This window comes from Zophobas morio, unplaced genomic scaffold (assembly GCF_036711695.1).
Source record: "Zophobas morio isolate AGI-343-1 ecotype UQ-CSIRO unplaced genomic scaffold, CSIRO_AGI_Zmor_V1 ptg000016l, whole genome shotgun sequence".
NCBI lineage: Eukaryota > Metazoa > Arthropoda > Insecta > Coleoptera > Tenebrionidae > Zophobas > Zophobas morio.
The window spans coordinates 5,136,672-5,157,698 of record NW_026972121.1 but is presented as its reverse complement, the minus strand read 5'-3'; the positions used below and the strand labels follow the sequence as shown (position 1 = coordinate 5,157,698).

The following is a 21,027-nucleotide window of genomic DNA, read 5'->3' as shown; positions in this document are numbered from 1 at the left end:
ACTGACATTATCAGACGGTTCGAGAAACAACCCATAAGATTCTTTCAAATTCTTTGGAAACAAAAGCACGAGGGACTAGAATATTACTCGAAATTTTTCAAAATGGAACCAGCAATAACTCCTGAATTTTGTCATAATTTTTGAACGATCAAGTCTTTCGGAACACCAATTTCTTTTAAATTCTGTCAAAATAGACACTAGGGACATCCGATTTTTTCAAACGTTTAAAAAAAAACACCAGAACCTCCCGAGATTCTTTCAAATTATTTCAAAAACAGAACACCAGGCCTTCAAGCTTCTTAAAAAAATCCTGGAGCACCCGATTCTTTTTGTAATTCTTTCAAAAATAAAACACCAGAAGCCCTCGAGATTCTTTTCAGTTCTTTCAAAACCAGAACACTATGGGCCCTCGAGACTCTTTTAAACTCTTCCAAAAACAAAACACCAGTAGCCACCAAAATTCTTTTTAAATTGTGGCGGCACAATAAGCGAAGTGAGATAAGCAGCTCTGTGGTCTAGTGGTAAAGGCACCGGCCTGGCAAGTGAGAGACCGAAGATGGTTTCAAATTCTTTAAAAACCAAACCCCACCTTGGGCTCTCAAGAGTCTTTTTTAAATTCTTTCAGAAACAAATCAACAAAAGCCCATCAAATTCTTATAAATTCTTTAGGAAAAAGGACACGAAGGATTCCAACATTTTTTCAAACTTTGTGAAAATAAAAGCAGCAAGATCTTCGGAGTTTCTTTCAAATTATTTCAAAAACAAAACACCAGGCCTTCAAGCTTCTTAAAAACATCCTGCCGCACCCGATTCTTTTTGTAATTCTTTCAAAAATAAAACACCAGAGGCCCTCGAGATTCTTTTCAGTTCTTTCAAAACCAGAACACTATGGACCCTCGAGACTCTTTTAAACTCTTCCAAAAACAAAACACCAGTAGCCACCGAAATTCTTTTTAAATTGTGGCGGCACAATAAGCGAAGTGAGACAAGCAGCTCTGTGGTCTAGTGGTAAAGGCACCGGCCCGGCAAGTGGGAGACCGAAGATGGTTTCAAATTCTTTAAAAACCAAACCCCACCTTGGGCTCTCAAGAGTCTTTTTTTAATTCTTTCAAAAACAAATCGACAAAAACCCATCAAATTCTTATAAATTCTTTAGGAAAAAGGACACGAAGGATTCCAACATTTTTTCAAATTTGTCAAAATAAAAGCAGCAAGATCTTCGGAGTTTCTTTCAAATTATTTCAAAAACAAAACACCAGGCCTTCAAGGTTCTTAAAAAAATCCTGGAGCACCCGATTCTTTTTGTAATTCTTTCAAAAATAAAACACCAGAGGCCCTCGAGATTCTTTTCAGTTCTTTCAAAACCAGAACACTATGGGCCCTCGAGACTCTTTTAAACTCTTCCAAAAACAAAACACCAGTAGCCACCGAAATTCTTTTTAAATTGTGGCGGCACAATAAGCGAAGTGAGATAAGCAGCTGTGTGGTCAAGTGGTAAAGGCACCGGCCCGGCAAGTGAGAGATCGAAGATGGTTTCAAATTCTTTAAAAACCAAACCCCACCTTGGGCTCTCAAGAGTCTTTTTTTAGTTCTTTCAAAAACAAATCAACAAAAGCCCACCAAATTCTTATAAATTCTTTAGGAAAAAGGACACGAAGGATTCCAACATTTTTTCAAACTTTGTCAAAATAAAAGCAGCAAGATCTCCGGAGTTTCTTTCAAATTATTTCAAAAACAAAACACCAGGCCTTCAAGCTTCTTAAAAAAATCCTGGAGCACCCGATTCTTTTTGTAATTCTTTCAAAAATAAAACACCAGTAGCCACCGAAATTCTTTTTAAATTGTGGCGGCACAATAAGCGAAGTGAGATAAGCAGCTCTGTAGTCTAGTGGTAAAGGCACCGGCCCGGCAAGTGAGAGATCGAAGATGGTTTCAAATTCTTTAAAAACCAAACCCCACCTTGGGCTCTCAAGATTCGTTTTTAAATTCTTTCAGAAACAAATCAACAAAAGCCCATCAAATTCTTATAAATTCTTTAGGAAAAAAGACACGAAAGACTCCAACATTGTTTCAAATTTTGTCAAAATAAAAGCAGCAAGATCTTCGGAGTTTCTTTCAAATTCTTTTAAAAACAAAATACCAGAGACCCCCGAGATTCTTTAAAAAGTAAACTACCAGAGGACCCAGAGATTCTTACAAGATTCTTTAAAATAAAAGCAGCTGGTAACTGTTCTTCCAGTTAATTTTCAGGACAAATTCTTTAGCACTTGACCACCCAAAAATTAAAACAAAAAATCAGCAACGTGCGAAGATATTTCTAAGCCGTGATTCTTGCACTTGATTGAACTTAGTAAAAAGACTCATTTTCAGAAGAAAACGAAATACTTTGACATGGTCAAAATGCTGAAAAGTTTTCCAAATCAATTTTTGACCATTTAATTATTCCAAACGAATATGTTGGCAGTGGAACACAAAATGTATTTACTGTTCTGTAACGTGGCCTCTATTTAAATGCTTATTTCGGCGATCGAGCTCTTTCTCGAATTGGGTATTCGCGACTTCCGCTTCCAGGCTTTTCGATCGTCGCTCCGAGACTTTTTCCGGGCCCGTCGCGACATCCGCTTGCATCCGCGCGGCCGGTGAGTCATACTACATACGAGAAGAAACGCGTACATACTACTCGGTACAGTTTATTTGACTCAACCGTGCTCAGATATTCTCCCTCAAATCTCCATCTTTACCCTCCGTGGTTCACTAGTGACCTTGAGTAAAGGGCAGGGTCGACCATGATAAGGCTGATTTTGGTAAAAGACCTACTTTTAAGAAAATAAAGGGCGGGTGGGCGGGCTTAGTACTTGCCATGATAAGACTGATTTTGGCAAAGGACCTACTATCTAAGAAAATAAAGGGCGGGTGGGCGGGGCTAGTACTTGCCATGACGAGACTGAATTTGGAAAAAGACCTACTCTCTAAAATAATAAAGGGTGGGTGGGCGGGGTTAGTACTTGCCATGATAAGACTGATTTTGGCAAAGGACCTACTCTCTAAGAAAATAAAAGGCGGGTGGGCGGGGCTAATACTTGCCATCACAAGACTGAATTTGGAAAAAGACCTACTCTGTAAGAAAATAAAGGGTGGGTGGGCGGGGTTAGTACTTGCCATGATAAGACTGATTTTGGCGAAGGACCTATTCTCTAAGAAAATAAAGGACGGGTGGGCGGGGCAAGTACTTGCCATGACAAGACTGATTTTGGCAAAAGACTTACTTTCTAAAATAATAAAGGGTGATTGGGCGGGGTTAGTACTTTCTCACCAACAATGTAATGACGTAATCTCCAAATTTTAGAGTAGTGGAAGTAATTTAAACTTTATATCCTCCGTTTATGGTTTATGAATCCGTGTTAAGTTTTTACCTTAGATGTCAAGATTTTTGGAATTCCAATTTATAGTTATTGGAAGCAAATGTTATTTAAATGTTAAAAAGTAGCACAGTTCTGAACTTGTGGTTTATAAATACATTACTGAGATTATTCGGCCATTTCTCGATTTTTCAACTTTAGATGATTCAACTTTTCAATATTTCGATTTTGGACATTTTCAATTTTTCCATTCTTTAAATTTTCGGTTTCTCCATTTTTTTATTTTTCGATTTTTCAATTTTCCGATGTTTCAATGATACAATTTCTCAATTTTTATCCTCTTCAATTTTACAATTTCTAAATATTTCGATTTTTGAATTTTTCAAATTTTGACGTTTTTAAATTTTCAGATTTTCGATTTCTGAAGTAAACTTTTTTTTATTTTCTCATTTCTTCCCGAAGTTTCGATTTTTCACTTCTTCAATTCTTCAGACTCAACAATATTTAGAGTAGTCACTGAAATGGAGAGGGGGTGGGTGGGGCCATTGCTTGCTTATAAAAGACTGTTAAAAAAAATAAATTTAGCCCCACCCACCCACCCGTTTTTTTCTTCTGAAATAAGAAATGCATTTTGATAGCAAATAGTGTAATAAAAAAAAACGATTAGCTCTCTTTTTTTTCTTTTTAATAGCCCAGGTTCTATTAGTTTCTTGTCACTTTACAGAAGAGCGTATAATTAACTCCACCCACTTACCCCGCCTTCAATTTAGTGATTCAATTGTATCTGAATGAAAGGTGGATTTTATACAGATGAACAAAAATAAAATCGTTAAAATGAGAATAGGACGGGTGGGCGGAGTTAGTACCTGCTAAGATAAGGCTGATTTTACCAAATATCACCCTCCGAAAAATAGAACGCGGGTGGGTTGGACTATCACTTGTCAAGATAAGACTAAACAATATTTAGAATAGTCACCGGAATGAAGAAGGGGTGGGTGGGTGGGCTGATGTTTGCCTATAAAAGACTCAATAAGAAAAAGATAAACTTAGTCCCACCCAACTTCCCGTTCTTTTTTCTTCTGAAATAAGAAATGCATTTTTATAGCAAATAGTGTTAAAATGAGAATAGGGTGGGCGGGGCTAATTCCTGCTAAGATAAGACTGACTTTGGCAAATAACATCCAATAAAAAAATAGAGGGCGGGTGGGCGGGGCTATCATTTGCCAAGATAAGCCTGAACAATATTTAGAGTAGTCACTGGAATGAAGAGGTAGTGGGTGGGTGGGGCCATTGCTTGCTTACAAAAAACTGTTAAAGAAATTAAATTAAGCCCCGCCCACCCACCCGTTTTTTTTCTTCTGAAATAAGAAATGCATTTTGATAGCAAATAGTGTAATAAAAAAAAAGATTAGCTTTCTTTTTTCTCTTTTTAATAGCCCAGGTTCTATTAGTTTCTTGTCACTTTACAGAAGAACGTATAATTAACTCCGCCCACTTACCCCGCCTTCAATTTAGTGATTCAATTGTATCTGAATGAAAGGTGGATTTTATACAGATGAACAAAAATAAAATCGTTAAAATGAGAATAGGACGGGTGGGCGGAGTTAGTACCTGCTAAGATAAGGCTGATTTTACCAAATATCACCCTCCGAAAAATAGAACGCGGGTGGGTTGGACTATCACTTGTCAAGATAAGACTAAACAATATTTAGAATAGTCACCGGAATGAAGAAGGGGTGGGTGGGCGGGCTGATGTTTGCCTATAAAAGACTCAATAAGAAAAAGATAAACTTAGTCCCACCCAACTTCCCGTTCTTTTTTCTTCTGAAATAAGAAATGCATTTTTATAGCAAATGGTGTTAAAATGATAATAGGGTGGGCGGGGCTAATTCGTGCCAAGAAAAGACTGACTTTGGCAAATAACATCCAATAAGAAAATAGAGGGCGCGTGGGCGGGGCTTTCATTTGCCAAGATAAGCCTGAACAATATTTAGAGTAGTCACTGGAATAGAAAGGGAGTGGGTGGGGCCATTCCTTGCTTGTAAAAGACTGTTAAAAAAATTAAATTTAGCCCCGCCCACCCACCCGTTTTTTTCTTCTGAAATAAGAAATGCATTTTGATTGCAAATCGTGTAATAAAAAAAAAACGATTAGCTTTCTTTTTTCTCATTTAATAGCCCAGGTTCTATTAGTTTCTTGTCACTTTACAGAAGAACGTATAATTAACTCCGCCCACTAACCCCGCCTTCAATTTAGTGATTCAATTGTATCTGAATGAAAGGTGGATTTTATACAGATGAACAAAAATAAAATCGTTAAAATGAGAATAGGACGGGTGGGCGGAGTTGGTACCTGCTAAGGTAAGGCTGATTTTATCAAATAACACCCTCTAAAAAATAGAACGCGAGTGGGTTGGACTATCACTTGTTAAGATAAGTCTAAACAATATTTAGAATAGTCACCGGAATGAAGAAGGGGTGGGTGGGCGGGGCTGATGTTTGCCTAGAAAAGACTCAATAACAAAAAGATAAACTTAGTCCCGCCCACCTTCCCGTTCTTTTTTCTTCTGAAATAAGAAATGCATTTTTTTTATAGCAAATAGTGTTAAAATGAGAATAGGGTGGGCGGGGCTAATTCTTGCTAAAATAAGACTGATTTTGGCAAATAACATCCAATAAAAAAATAGAGGGCGGGTGGGCGGGGCTTTCATTTGCCAAGATAAGCCTGAACAATATTTAGAGTAGTCACTGGAATGAAGACGGGGTGGGTGGGCGGGGCTATTGCTTGCTTATAAAAGACTCTGCAAGAAAAAGTCGGGTTTTTGATATTTCAATTTTTCGATTTCTCAGATTTTTGATTTTTCAATTTTTCGATTTTTTAAACTTACGATTTGTCGACTTCTGGATTTCCCGATTTTCATTGAACATTTGAGAAAAGCATATACTTTAGCAACAACCCATGAGATTGTTTCAAATTCTTTAGAAAAAAAGACACGAGGAACTAGAATATTACTTTAAAATTTTACAAAATAGACCCAGCAATAACTCCGGAAATTCTTTCAATTTTTTTCATAAAATAAAACACCAGGGGCCAACGAGATTATTTCAAATTATTTCACAGACAAAACATCAGACTTTCCCGATTCATTCGTAATTCTTTTAAAAACAAAACAATGTAAACCCATGAGATTTTTCAAATTCTTTGTTAGGGGACTCCAATATTACTTCAAACATTTTCAATATAAAAACAATGACTCCGGAGATTCTTTCAAAACCAAAACACCATTGAACCCTGAGGTTCTGTCAAAAATAAAACAATATACTCCCCAGGGGCCCCCGAAATTCTTTTCAAATCTTTGAAAAGCGAAACAACTCAGGGCCGAGATTCAACATCAGAGGCCCCGGAAATTCGTGCGAATTTTTTCAAAAATAACGCACTAAAGGCCCTAGAGATCCTTTTAAATTTTATTAAATAGACAAGAGAGTCTAAACTTAAATCACATGTCAGGTCATCGCAAGTCAGGTCAGGTCAGGTCAAGTCAGGTCATATTATTTTACACATTTTAAACACAAGTTACTTAACAAAATTTTGAGATGACGTCATTAAATTTCTGGTAGGAACGATCAATGCGAGGCGAAATCGAGACTCCGAGCGTAAAAATATCCTCAACAAGATGTTCAAATATCTAAATATCGAAAACATTTTTTAAAAATTACACAAATTTTTGGTTTTATGATTTTTCAGTTTTTCGATTATCTTGCAATTTTAAGTTTTTCAAAATTTTCATTTATCGTTAATGTTGTTGCTTTCGCCACATTTATGTATAGTGAACCACGAGCTATAAGGTTATATGGCCATCATAAAATCATCCCATTGTGTCGAAGTTAAGTTGTTTACAATAGAAAAGGTTTTAGGGTCGTAAATAACGAGTCCACTACAGCTCGACCGGCTCTTGCGGTTTCGTTCAGGGGCGGCTTTCACTAAATATGAAAATCCACCACTCCACTATTTCTTTGCTACCTGCAGCCGCTGAGGGTTCCGAAATAACCACTCGCTTTGAAAGCCGGCCCTGTTAAATATGAGCAAGAAATGTTTAGAATATGATTTATTGCCAACCGGTAAGCTTAGTGCGAACCACACAAAGGGGGTATTTATTTGCGGTCAACTAATTTTATGTTTATGATGGCCATATAACCTTATACCTCTTGGTTCACTATACATACCATTCAATAATAATATACTACAGTTTTACAGAAAAATCAAGTTCTAAGTACTAAAATTTTTATTTTTGTATATGTTTTATTCTTTTTCTCTCGATCTCCGTTTTCTTTTTCTAAAAATAGTATTTTTTGCAATACGACAATGACTCAAACATATGGACTTTGCATTTAAGCTCTGCCCCTCGATCTCATAACCAATAAAAAATTCGTCACAATTGAGATCGGGTGGGTGGGTGGGGCTTATTATTATTTATTTTTTTTCTTAGTATGTGTAGTTTTCTTTCAATAACACGGTACTTAAAACATGCCACATGGTAATTTTTTGTAGAGAAATATGAACTCTGCATTTAAGCTCCGCCCTCCGTCTCTAGACGAATTAAAAATTAATCACAATTGAGATGGGGTGGGTGGGTGGGGCATATACTTTGATTTGTTTCTCGTGATATACTAATCTTCTCTCAACAGTAAAATACTTAAAATATCAAAGGGTAATATAATATTTACCAATTTTTGGAATATCTACATATATAAGTGGTATCTGGAAAATGACGGATTAACTCTTTAGTACGTTATGTACAGGGGCTTCAGGAGTACCAAAAAAATAATAATAAAAGTAAAATTGACAACACTGCACGCACCTAATGTGTGAATACCACTGGTTTACTTTCTGATTTCTTAATAACGATGGTGGCTGAAATCCACCTTTTACTTTTTTTAGGACAATAACCATAACAACCATTTAAGCATAACTAACTAAATACTAGAGAACATGTTCAAAATTCCTGCCTTGTCCATACAAGTAAGCTCGTAATGTTTCCAAATTTTGATAATTTTTTGTAAAAGGTAATTGCTAAGATAAAACTGATTTTGGCAATGAGATACCCTGTAAGAGAAAAGAGAGGGTGGGTGGGCGGGGCTACTGTTTGCTTATAAAAGACTGTAAGAAAAAGTCAGGTTTTTGATGTTTCAATTTTTCGATTGCTAAGATTTTTGGTTTTTCAGTTTTTCGATTTTTTAAACTTACGATTTGTCGACTTCTGGATTTCCCGATTTTCAGTTTTTCGTTTAAACTTTCTCAATTTTTCAACTTTTCGATATTTTAATTTTTCGATTTTTTAAAATTCTAGATTTTTGATTTCTCGAGTTTTCAGTTCTTCTATATTTCAAAATTTCAATTTTCGGGATTTTTAAAATTTTCCTTTTCCATTTTTTTTTAACACAGAAAAATCTTTTAGTCTAACCGCACCTTATTTTGGTAAAATTTGCAAAATGGCTCCGGTTCTTCCCCATAGAGCTCAATGTTGTCTTTGCACAGATATAAAAGTTGAAGCGAAACATGCTCTCTCCTCGTCTAAAAATGCAATCTCGTTCGAAGAATGACCGATTAATTAAACCCTAAACAATCACTTATTTTAAAAAATATTGTTAGACCATAAAATAAAAGGAGTGTGATAAATATTAGTGATTAGTGATAGTGGAATTGTCACAGTGCGCATCTTTCGACTGAGACGTCGGGGTGTTTATTTTGGAACGGTGAGTCTTATCGGTTAGTCGAATGGCTTAATTGGGGTGGTAGTGTTAGATCGCAAAGAGAGCCGAGATAAAAGGGAGCTCGCGAATTCAATTTGCGTGGAGCTAAGGTAGGATAAAAAGGCAAACGAATAAACAAAACCTGTTCCAGTAAAAGTAGGAATCTGCATTGCTTTGATTTACCTTTTTGATTAGGGGATTCTCCGAACAGGGGAATAGTTAGAACGGAGTCAATCTCCAGCTCGCCCGCTTCCATAAGCTACATTTATGACGGCATAAAATTAATGCAAATCTCGAGATACACCTTGTTTGTCTGCCAGGAATAAGTTATAAAATTGCGAAGCGTTTACCTAGCAAGTCAAACAGCGGAGGAAGTTGCTCCGTTCTTGAAGTATGCAAAGTGTGAACCACTTAAGGGTTAATATAACAAGGCGGCACTTTTAATCGGATTTTCATGTCTGCTAATTAAAATACATCAACGTTGAAATACACGGAGCCGCGGAATCTTTCTAATTGCTAATTATAACTCTGTGTATTTTATAAATTGAGATTCTAATCGCCAATCATGATAATGAATTAATCGCTGAATTGTGCCCGGGAAAATGAACCACTTTTAATTACTTTCCGTTTTCTAAACTTCTTACCAATTGTCTCGTGAAGGTGCTTTTATCGCAATCTTCCTCCCGATCATTTCCACAGATAAACTCATCATTTTTAGTCGCTGCTAAATAGAATAAATTTCTCGGCCAAGACACGACGCAAAAATAACAAGTGAACAAGGCGACGTTACAACCAAACCATCGTGTTGTCATAAAATAAATTGAATTTCAAATAAGTTTCTTGATAAAATTCAGACCTGGCGTCTTGATACATCGCAAATGTAAAACAAGACATTCGTGATGCACAATAAAGGGTTTAATCTTTGCCCAGACTTTTCTCTCACTATTTTATGAACACGGAGCTTTGTACACACGCTTTTTTATTTTCATCTGATACGAACCCACGCGAACACAAAGGACACTCCTCTAATGCGATTCGCTGCGTTAAATTCACACACAGAGCTGCAACCACAAGATTTGCATTCCTCGGGACGTACTTGTTTAGTTTTAGTTGTTTTTGATTTGATATTTTCAACAAGACGGGGCCACGGCGCATCCAACGAAAATAATAAAACATATTAAAACTTATATGCTTATTTAATGCTTTTTTCGACGAATATGAGTTTTAATGCATATTTTGTTCAAATGCCGGCCTTGTCGGGATGACAAATACTTGTTAGTTAGCCGTATCGTGTCGTATGCATTTTACCTGGACTTGACCATTGAAGTACGCTTACTCAAGACCCTTTCTGTGAATAGGTTCCGGTCGTTTGGGTAATAAAATTTTATTATAGGATTGGAAAAATGCTCCATAGATTTTATGACTTTAAATCCTTACTTCCGTTGATAATGAATTAAAGCTTTTAACCAGATGTTCTTTTTCGGCATTTTGCGGCAAGACCGTTGAAGATTTTCTAGAAAAAAGGATTATTGTACCCAACTACCTACCTTAGATTTTTTCTAATGGAAACTTTTAAGTAAATGAACCGTTTATTTCACAACCATCAGTCTATCGCATCTGTCGTAGTACAGTGTTATACGTGGTTCTCCCTTGTTACATGTTGAGTTCTTTTTGGTAATAGTAGTAGTATTAATTTATTATTTGCCTTACAGGCTTAATAATATTCCCAGTAGGGGTACAAATTAACTTAATCTACTTCATATAAATCTATAACAATAAAATAAATAAAATAAAATAAAATAAAAATTCGAGTGTTATATAATAAATATTCTATTCTTTCTGCTTGCCCACCCCTTGCCATAGTTCCCTTATCTTCCATACTTCTTTCATCCAGTCCAGTCCTCTTCCATCCTCATTTAGCACTTCTTCCCTACTTTCCTCCGATTCTCTCAATCCTTCACATCCTTCCAGCATATGCTCTATTGTTTCTCCCTCTCTCCAACATATCCTACACCTTATGTCAGTTTCATCCATCCAAAAATTATTCTCTTTCTCTTCATTTCCACACCTAAATCTCGCCATCATTCTTTTCTCCTTTATACTTTCTCTCTGTGTGTACTTTGGTATTTCATTCTTTACTATTTTTCTATAGTCTGCATTATATCTAGACTCCGATATTCTCGATCTACGTTCTTGCTTATCTATATCCTTATCTCTTACACTCAGCTCTTCTTTCATACTCCTTCCCATTTCTCTCATTCTCTCTATTTCTTCACATGCATATCCCTTTCCTTCATAATAAGGACTTGTCCCTTTCGTTCCAAACATGTTTTCCCCCTTCCTTTCTTATTTCTTTCCAACATTCTTGCAATATCTTGCAATCACCTCTCTCACTGAACTTCTCTTCAAATCCAACCGCCCTTTTACCCGCTTCCACTCTCATTTTCTCCCTTTTTGTTTCTTCTCTCACTATATACCCCGGCGTAGACTTTTCCAATCCCAATGTCCATTTCAAGTATTTTTCTTGCACTCTCTCTATTTCTTCATATTCCCTCCATCCCCAAATCTCAGCTCCGTACATGAATACACTTTTGACCAAACTATCAAACATCATTATTCTTCTCTTATAATCATGTCCAAATTTTCTCTCTCCTATTCCCCATACTATTCCCACCACTTTGTTCGCTTTTTGGACCATTTCTTGAATATGCGCTCTATCTGAGTTATTGCTCTTTAATGTATATCCTAAATACTGGAATTCTTTCACCTGTTCAATCTTCTTCCCTCTCCATGCCCACTCTTCCTTCTCCTTTCTTACTTTCCTCCCAAACACCACCATTTTTGTTTTTTCCACATTCACTTCCAATTCCTTTTTTTTACATACTTCTCCAAACTTTTAATCATTGCTTTCATTTCTTCTCTTTTCTTTGCCACAATCACCAAATCATCTGCGTACGCCAACGACCACACTTTCTCTTTGCCGACTACCACCCCTCCTGTCTGTGCTTTTCTGAACATTTCATCTATATCTCCTAAATAAGCTGCAAACAATGCGGGGCTGAGTGGGCATCCTTGTCTCACTCCTCTATTTGTATAAAAACTCTCACTCTCTATTCCATTCACTCTCACCGTATTTACTGTTTCTTCATATATTTCTTCCATTTTCGTTACCAAGTATGCATCTACTCCCTTTCTCCTCAAATACTCCCACATTTTCTCTCTATTCACGCTATCAAACGCTGCTTTGAAATCTATGAACAATGCGTACATTCGTCCACCTTCTTTCCTTATTTCTCTTCCCACTAAATGCCGCAGGATGTACACATTGTCTATAGTACCTCTTCCTTTCCTAAACCCTGCCTGACCGTCTGGTAACATACGCCTTGCTTCCATCTCCTTTCGTAACCTCTCATCGAGTATCATTGCATATATCTTGTACGCCGTATTGAGCAAGGTAATCCCTCGGTAGTTCTTCACATCACTTTTTTGTCTCTTTTTAAATAATGGGATTATTATACCTTGTCTCCACTGCCGAGGAAACCCTTTTCCCTTCCAAACTCCATTTACCACTTCCCATATCTTTTCTTTCACTTCTTCTGTCCCGAACATCCACGCTTCGTTCTGGATTCCATCCCCTCCTGGTGCCTTTCCTCTTTTCAGTCTTCCAATCTGTCTTTCTATTTCATCTTTTGTTATTTCCGAACCTCTCCACATTTCTTCCGTCGTTGTGATTCCTTTATTTATTTTGCAGCATTTTTCCTCACAACCTCCCAATAATTCCATAAAGTGTGTTTTCCATTCATGTATTTTGATTTTCCCGCTGATTTCAGTCTTCCTTCTCCGTTCCTTGTTTATATATCTCCATACTTGCTCTTCTGTTTTCAGGGACTTTATTGTCTTCTCTTCTTCTTCTCGTTTTTCTCTTTTTCTTTCTTCCCATTTTCTCCTATAATTCTCTCTTGCTTTTAGGTACTCTTCTTTCCTTCCCTTGTTATTCTTCCATTTTCTTAATTTTTCCCTTGCTTTTCTCTTCAACTCACTACATTCTCCGTTCCATCCATTATCCCTCCCTTGCCATATGTATATCTTTCTTTTTTCCGTAGCTTCTACAATTAGGTTGCTCAATTCCACCATCATAGCTTCTATATCTTCTTTTACTTCGAATTTCTTTTTTTCAAGTCTACTTCTGTATCTTTGAATTCCCTCTTCATCCCATATTCTTTCTTCTAATTCTTTTCTTTCGTGTCTTCTCTCTTGTTTTTCGTGCTCTTGCTCTTTTCCTTTGATTTTTATTTCTAGCGGCATGTGGTCTGATTCTACCCTTTCCCCCACTTTGAAACTCTCTATTTTTTCCCACGCCTCTTCGTTGACAATCCCATAATCTATAATTGATTCTCCCCTCGCTCCTACGTACGTCCATTCTCCTTCTTCATCTCCTTCCTTGTTTGCATTCAAAATTTCCCATCCCATTTCTTCTATTATCTGCCACAATATTTTCCCTTCTTTGTTATTTGCTTTATCTTTTGATCCTCTTTTCTCTCCCTTTTCTTTATCTATTATTCTTGTCCCCTTATCGCCCAATCTTGCGTTAAAATCCCCTCCTATAAGTATTTTTCATCTCCTTTTTCTTTTGTTTCCATTTCTATGTTTATCTTGGTTTCCTCCATTTTTTTGCTATAAACGGTTATTATTTCCCATCGATTGTTATCCAGCTGTATTACTTTCTTCATTAGTCCTTTTTTGTTATTACTTCCCTTTTCCAATTCTTGCATTTCTTTTCGAATTCCCATTACTATTCCCCCGCTTGCTCTCCCCTTTTTCTTTTCCTTTGTCGCCCCTTGACACTCCCACACATATTCTTGTGGTAGTGTCTCTTCCAATTTCTCCCAGTTTTCTCTTTGCACCCAAGTCTCTACTAGCCCCACAACATCAAATTTTCCCACGTAGTCCCAGAACTCCTTTTCCTTTTTTCGCAACCCTTGGACATTCCAAAATAGTACCTTCACCCCTTTTTCTCCTAATTTTGTACCAGCTTCCCTTTTTCCGATTTCCCTATCTACATCCTTTATTCCTTTTCCTTTTCCTTTGCCTTGTTTGCTTCCCGTTTTCCTCGTTTTCTTCCTTCTCTTTTGGCTCTTTACTAAAAATTTTCTGCCTTCTTAAGTCTGCCCTCTTCTTCATTCCATTTAAAATTTCTGCCGTCTACAGTTAACTTTTTATATCCCATTCTAACCATTTTTCCTTTATTTCTCTCTTTTGTTGCCTCTTCTTTTATCTTGTTTTTAATTTTTCTTTCCGTTTTCGTCAGATCATCATTTATGTAAATTGACGACCATTTTAAGTTCTTCTTGCTTTTCATTACATTTATTTTTTCTTCTCTGTTTTCGAATTCCACTACATAAACTTTCTCTGCAATTTTGTACGCGCTTTTAACTTTACTCTCTACTTTGACTTTCTCTTCTAAAAATTTTGTCACTTTTCCAATTATCTGCTTCTGCTCTCCTGTTTCTATGTCCAATCCCATCATCACTACTTTATTTCTTCTCTTTTCTCTCTCCATTCGATCTAGTTGACTTTCTACTTCACCCACTCTCTTTCCCATTTTTTCCTTAGCTCTCTTCCATTCTTCATACTTATCTCTAATTTCTTGATTTTGCCAGTCTTACGTCACTATTTTTGCCAAATAAAATTTTATTGATGATCTCGGATGCTGAAAGCAGGGAATAATCTAAAAATATTGTACCCCAATTTAATTCACTCTACTTGCATTGCCCACGGTTTAAACAGAGTGGCTGAAGGAATACGTTTGCAGTTTCCCACTGTTAATAAATTAGTGGCAAATGGTAAAAAGATTTTTGTTAAAGCCCCACTAAGAGTGCAACATTTTAAGGAAAAATTTCCAAACATACCATTGCGCCCAGACCCGATTATAACGAGGTGGGGAACATGGTTACAGGCCACATTTTACTATGACAAATATATCAAAGAATTTGAGGAAGTAGTTACGGAATTTAGCGAAGATTCTTCTCAATCGATTAAAGATTGCATAAATATTTTGGAAAACAAAGATTTGCGACAAGATCTAGCTTTTCTAAGAAGCAATTATCAATTCGTATGTGAGGTAATAGAAAAGTTAGAAAAACCCAACATGTTGTTGGTAGATGCCATAAACTTAGTGAAAGAATTTAAACAACAAGCAAACGCAGTAACGGGTGATATTGGTACTAGAGTATCTCAAAAACTTGACGAAGTGTTAAATAAAAATGCAGGTTTCGGTGTTCTTTCCGACGTTACTCGTGTTTTACAAGGCCAGAAGGTGGAAAATTTGGAGTTAGATTCAACATTAGTTGCAAAATTCAAATTTGCGCCAACAACGAGTGTGGATGTTGAACGCACATTCTCCAATTTTAAACACATTTTAAATGATCGGCGAAAAAATTTTACAGTGGACAACTTGGAACATATTACAATCATAAATTGTTTTAAAGAAAACTGAAATACGTGTGTAAAATATAAAGTCTAGGATTATTATAATAATATTTTATCCAAAGTTCAAAGAAGTGCTTATTCTTAATTTTTTTGTGCTTATAAATCCGCTCTCTGATGATAATAGTACGAGTAAAGCAAAACTGTGCTAAAATTGCCGTTAGTGCTTACTTCTCGTGAATCACCCTGTAGAGACAGAATTTTAAGGAATGGGGTCGGTGGTGCATTTAGAGTAAGTGGCTCCTTGTCAGAAATACTAAAAACGTGTCTCCTTTTCCCAGCATGATTGTGCCTCAGCTCGCTCCTTCCGTTGCGCTTTTCGTTTAAGCGACCTGTCTGCAGCGGTCCTAAATTTTCTCGTGAACCCTTCCAGCCCAAAGCAGGCGTCTAATCCCCCGTCGCGTCAGATTTTTGCCTTAAGATTTATCCGTCTAATATATTTCCTGGTCCTCTCCGCGATTCGTGCTCCGCAACATCGGTAGAAGTTTAGAGTCCCGTCTCTCGTGCATCTTGAAAATTAAACAAAATCAGAATATTTATAAACCCGAGTGAAGTAAAGCTCCCTAAGCACTAATTGGAATAATCCAGTTCCAATTAATTCTGCGGGAAGTCGGGCGCCACCTTCTCCAGGATTAACCGCCTCGATGCTCTCTTCTTCTTACAACAAACTTCTGCGCTGTTCCATCGTGTAAAGGTAGTACGAATTCGTGTTTTAATTAAGTAATAACACTATATTAGACGATGCCACTTGTTGTCTTCGCTTGTAACCGAGGAACATTTGCTCTTTGCAGCTTCATTAGCTCTCGGCTTGCTGACGCTGATCTCGTCGTTGCATATGCATAAACTGCACCGCAACGTTCTGCCGGGAGATCGATGCGAAACTCGGGCACAAATAAATAATTCGCGAGGCGAAATGTGATAGTGGTCAACGGGTTTTTCGGCCGGACGGGACACTACACTTTCAAACAATAACCGGGATGAATTATTCATGATAGTTGTCGGCTCGGACGACGCGATCTTTCCCAAATTCGGAACTTATTTTTTTCGTGTTATCATTTTGTCGAATGGGGACGGGGCGCTGATAACACGGAAATGGACAAGACATATTTGATTCTACGTCAAATTTTATTCGAGTTTTAGGAAGGTCATTTTAGCTACACCGCTAACCAAAATTTGGCTGATTAGCGTCAGTAAATGTTGTGTAATTTTATACTTACTCCTGTACTTGTGGTTTATGAATCCGCCTTGTTGTTTGTTTTTATTATAATTTTTATTGTCTAATCCTTCTTGGTGTTTAGATACATATGTAATACGAAACTGAGGTTTCGTTGTGGTACAAGCACTCGATTTACGTGTAAAAGGGGCCGGGTTCGATTGTACTTCAGGGGCGAGGGAAATTCTGTCGAAATAACTTTCGACCATTTTTTTTTAACGTTTTTGTTCTCCGTTCTGCTGTTTTCCTAGTTGATCAGATTGGTTCGCCTTTTTGTTGCCTTTTTCCAATTTTTTGGCTTTTTTTTATCGCATTTTGTCCCTTGTTTATTTCCTGTATTTAATACATTTTTCCTCCCGATTTTTGTCCCTTCTTTGTTCTTCTTGGAAATTTTTCTTGGCGGATTCCTTCTTGTCAGGTTTGTTCACCTTTTAGTTGCCTTTTCCGATTTTTTTGCGTTTTTGTAGCATTTTCGTCCGTATTTTTTTTTATTGTTTGTTTCCCTCTTTTTCTGGTGCCTTTTTTCGGTCATTTTTCTCTGTCACTTTTTCTAAGGCGGTTTTTTTTGTTTTCGCTTTTCTCTTAATAGTTTTTTGTCCCTTTTTTGCTCATTTCTTGAAAATTTTTCTTGGTAGTGTTTTTGTGGGATTTTTATCTTTTTTGTTGCTTTTTTCACCTTTTTTTTTCGTATTTTTGTGTTTTTTTTCATTTTTGGCTTTTTATTTATTGTCCCTTGTTTTTTGTTTTTAATTTTGTTATTTTCCCGCTTGCGTTTTTGTTCACTCTTTCATTTTTTTATGTTTTCCTTGTAAATTTTTTCTCGCCTTTTTTCTTTTGTTTTTTTATAATTTTTTGTTGCTTTTTTTGACTTTTTGTTCTATTTACTTTTCCCTCCTGCGTTTTTGTTCACATATTTGTTTTTTTTTCACACTTTTTTTGTTGCCTTTTTTCCTTTTCTTTTTCATCTTTTTTGTGTTTGTCTTCTTCCCGTTGTTTGATCCTTTCTTGATCGGTTTTTTTGCTTTTTCTTTCTCTTTTTCCCCTCTTTTTTGTCGTTTTAATTACATACTTCTGTCCCTCCCGGTTTGTGTTACCTTTTCTGTTGCCTTTTTTGACGTCCTTTTTTTCAATTTGTTGGTGTCTTTTTTCGCTTGTTTTCGTTGGCCCTTGTTTTTTGCTTTTTAATTGCTTCTTTCCCCTCCTGCGTTTTTATTCACTTTTTTGACGCCTTTTTTCTTTTGTTTTGTACTATTTTTGTCGCTTCTTCCTCTTTTTTGACTTTTTGTTGTCTCTTGTTTTTTTTTTGTCTCAATTGCTTTTTCCCTCCTGCGTTTTAGTTCACATGTTTGGTCGTTTTTGGCACTTTTTTGTCGCCTTTTTTTCGTTTTTTGTTGTCCTTTTAAAGACTTATTCCACCTGGTTCGTGTCCCCTCTCTGTTGCCTTTTTTTGACATTTTTCTTTTCAGTTTTTTGTGTTTCCCTTGTTTTGTTTTCTTTTTTTTTGCCATTTTTTTTGTTGGTACTTTTTTCTCGTGTTTACTTTTTGTTGTCCCTTGTTTATTGTTTGTTAATTGCTTCTCCTCTTCTGGGTTTTTATTCACATTATTTGTTCGTTTTTTTGGCACTTTTCTGTCGCCTTTTTTTGTTTATTTTCCTCCCGTTTTTTTATCCTTTCTTGGTAGGTTTTCTTGGTCGTTTTTCGTTTTTGTTATTTTTTAATTTCTTTTTCTCCTGTTTTGTCCCCCTTTTTGTTGCCTTTTTCTGCCATTTTGTTCCCTTTTGGTAGTTTTTCTTCTAGAGATTTCTTTTTCTGTCGTTTTCATTACTTTTATCCTTCCTGGTTCGTATTCCCTTTGCTGTTGCCTTTTTTTGACGTTTTTCTTTTAGTTTTTTTGTGTTTCTCGTTCGTTTTGATGTTTTTTTCTCCCAAATTTTGTTCCTTTGATTGTTCTCTCTTTCTCTTCCTGTGTTTTTGTTCACTTTTTCGTTCTCCTTTTTTTTGACGTTTTTTTTGTCACTTTTTTGACGCCTTTTTTCTTTTGATTTGTACTATTTTTTAGTGCTTCTTTTTTTTGACTTTTTGTTATCTCTTGTTTTTTGTCTTACTTGATTTTTCGACCTGCATTGTTGTTCATATATTTGTTCGTTTTTTTGACATTTTTTGGGCTTTTTTGTCGCCTTTTTTTTGCTATTTTCCTCCCGTTTTTTAATCCTTTCTTGGTAGGTTTTCTTCGTCGGTTTTCGTTTTTGTTGTTTTTTAATTTCTCTTTCTCCCCTTTTTTGTTGCCTTTTGGTAGTTTTTCTTCTTGAGGTTTTTTATTTCTTCATCGTTTTTTTACTTTTTTTTCCTTCTTTTTCTGTCGTTTTCATTACTTTTATCCCTCCTGGTTTGTATTTTCTTTTCTGTTGCCTTTTTTTGACGTTTTTCTGTTCAGTTTTTTTGTGTTGTCCATTTTCTCGTTCGTTTTGATTTTTTGTTCTCCCAATCTTTGTCCCCTTGATTGTTCTCTTTTTTTCTTCCCGGTTTTTTTTTGATCGGTTTTAGGTGTTTTTTCTTTCTCTCTGTGTGTTCTTGTTCACTTTTTCGTTCTCCTTTTTTTGACATTATCCTTGTCACTTTTTTGACGCCTTTTTTTCTTTTGTTTGTTACTATTTTTTGCTGCTTCTTCTTCTTTTTTGACTTTTGTTATTTATCTCTTATTTTTTGTTTTAATTGCTTTTTCGACCTGCATTGTTGTTCACATATTTGTTCGATTTTTTTTTGACATTTTTTTTGTGACCTTTTTTTGTGTTTATTTTACTCCCGTTTCTTTATCCTTTCTTGGTAGGTTTTCTTGGTCATTTTTCGTTTTTGTTGTTTTTTAATTTCTTTTTTCTCCTGTTTTGTTCCTTTTGTTGCCATTTTCTGGTATTTTGTTCCCTTTTTTTCTTCTTGAGGTTTTTTCATTTCTTCATTGGTTTTTTGCTTTTTTCCTCCTTTTTCCCCCTTTTTATCGTTTTAATTACTTTTATCCCTCCTCGTTTGTGGTCCCTTTTATGTTTTTATCCCAATTTTTTCTCCTTTATTGTTCTCTTTTTTTTTCATCCCAATTTTTTTGCTTGTTTTTTGTTGGTGCTTTTTTCCACGTGTTTACTTTTTCTTCTCCCTTGTTTTTTGTTTTTTATTTGCTTTTCCCCTCCTGTGTTATTGTTTATTTTTTCGTTCGCCTTTTTTTGACGTTTTCTTCGTCACTTTTTTGACGGCATTTTTCTTTTTTGGTTTGCTATTTTTTGTTGCTTCTTTTTTGACTTCTTGTTATCTCGCGTTTTTGTCTTAAATGCTTTTTCCCTCCTGCATTTTTGTTCACATATTTCTTCGTTTTTGGGCTCTTTTTGTCGTCTTTTTTCTTTTGTTACTTTTATCCCTCCTGGTTTGTGTTCACATTTCTGTTGCCTTTTTTTGACATTTTTCTTTGCAGTTTTTTTGTTGGTGCTTTTTTTACGCGTGTTTACTTATTGTTGTCCCTTATTTTTTGTTTTTTAGTTGCTTCTTTCTCCTCCTGCGTGTTTGTTCACTTTTTCGTTCGCCTTTTTTTAACGTTTTCCTTGTCCCTTTTTTGACACCTTTTTTTCTTTTGTTTTTTTATTATTTTTTGCTTTTTCCCTCCTGCGTTTTTGTTCATATGTTTGTTCTTTTTTTAAACGTTTTTTTTTTTGCATTTGGTTAAAAAAGTTTATTTTCCTCCCTTTTTTTGATTTTTTCTTGGCTGGTTTTTTTGGTCATTTTTCGTTTTTGTTGTTTTTTAGTTTCTTTTTTCTCCTGTGTTGTCCGCCTTCTTGTTGACTTTCTCTGCTATTTTGTTCCCATTTCGTTTTCTTCTTGAGGTTTTTTCATTTTTTTTTTGTAAGTTTTTTGCTTTTTCCCCCCTTTTCTCTCTTTTTTTGTCATTTTAATTACTTTTATCCGTCCTGGTTTGTGTTCCCTTTTGTGTTGCCTTTTTTTTGACGTTTTTCTTTCCAGTTTTTCTGTGTTTTCCCTTTTCTTTCTCGTTTTGATGTTTTTCTTCCCAGTTTTTTTTGATCGTTTTTTTGTTGGTCTTTTTTCCACGTTGTCTCTTGTTTCTTGTTTTTTAGTTACTTTTTTCCCCTTCTGCGTTTTTATTCACATATTTGTTTGGCTTATTCTTGACGGTTTTTTTGTCGTTTTTTTTTTTGTTTTTGTCTTTTTTGTGTTTGTTTT

The 21,027-nt window shown here is 35.8% G+C and overlaps 1 protein-coding gene across 6 annotated transcripts in view; it reads left to right on the top strand.

Annotated features, from left to right (window-relative positions):
• LOC135129625 (zinc finger protein 1) overlaps nt 1–21,027 on the top strand; it is a 794,849-nt gene that overhangs the window by 355,970 nt on the left and 417,852 nt on the right. The gene's annotated exons all lie outside the window — the stretch shown is intronic.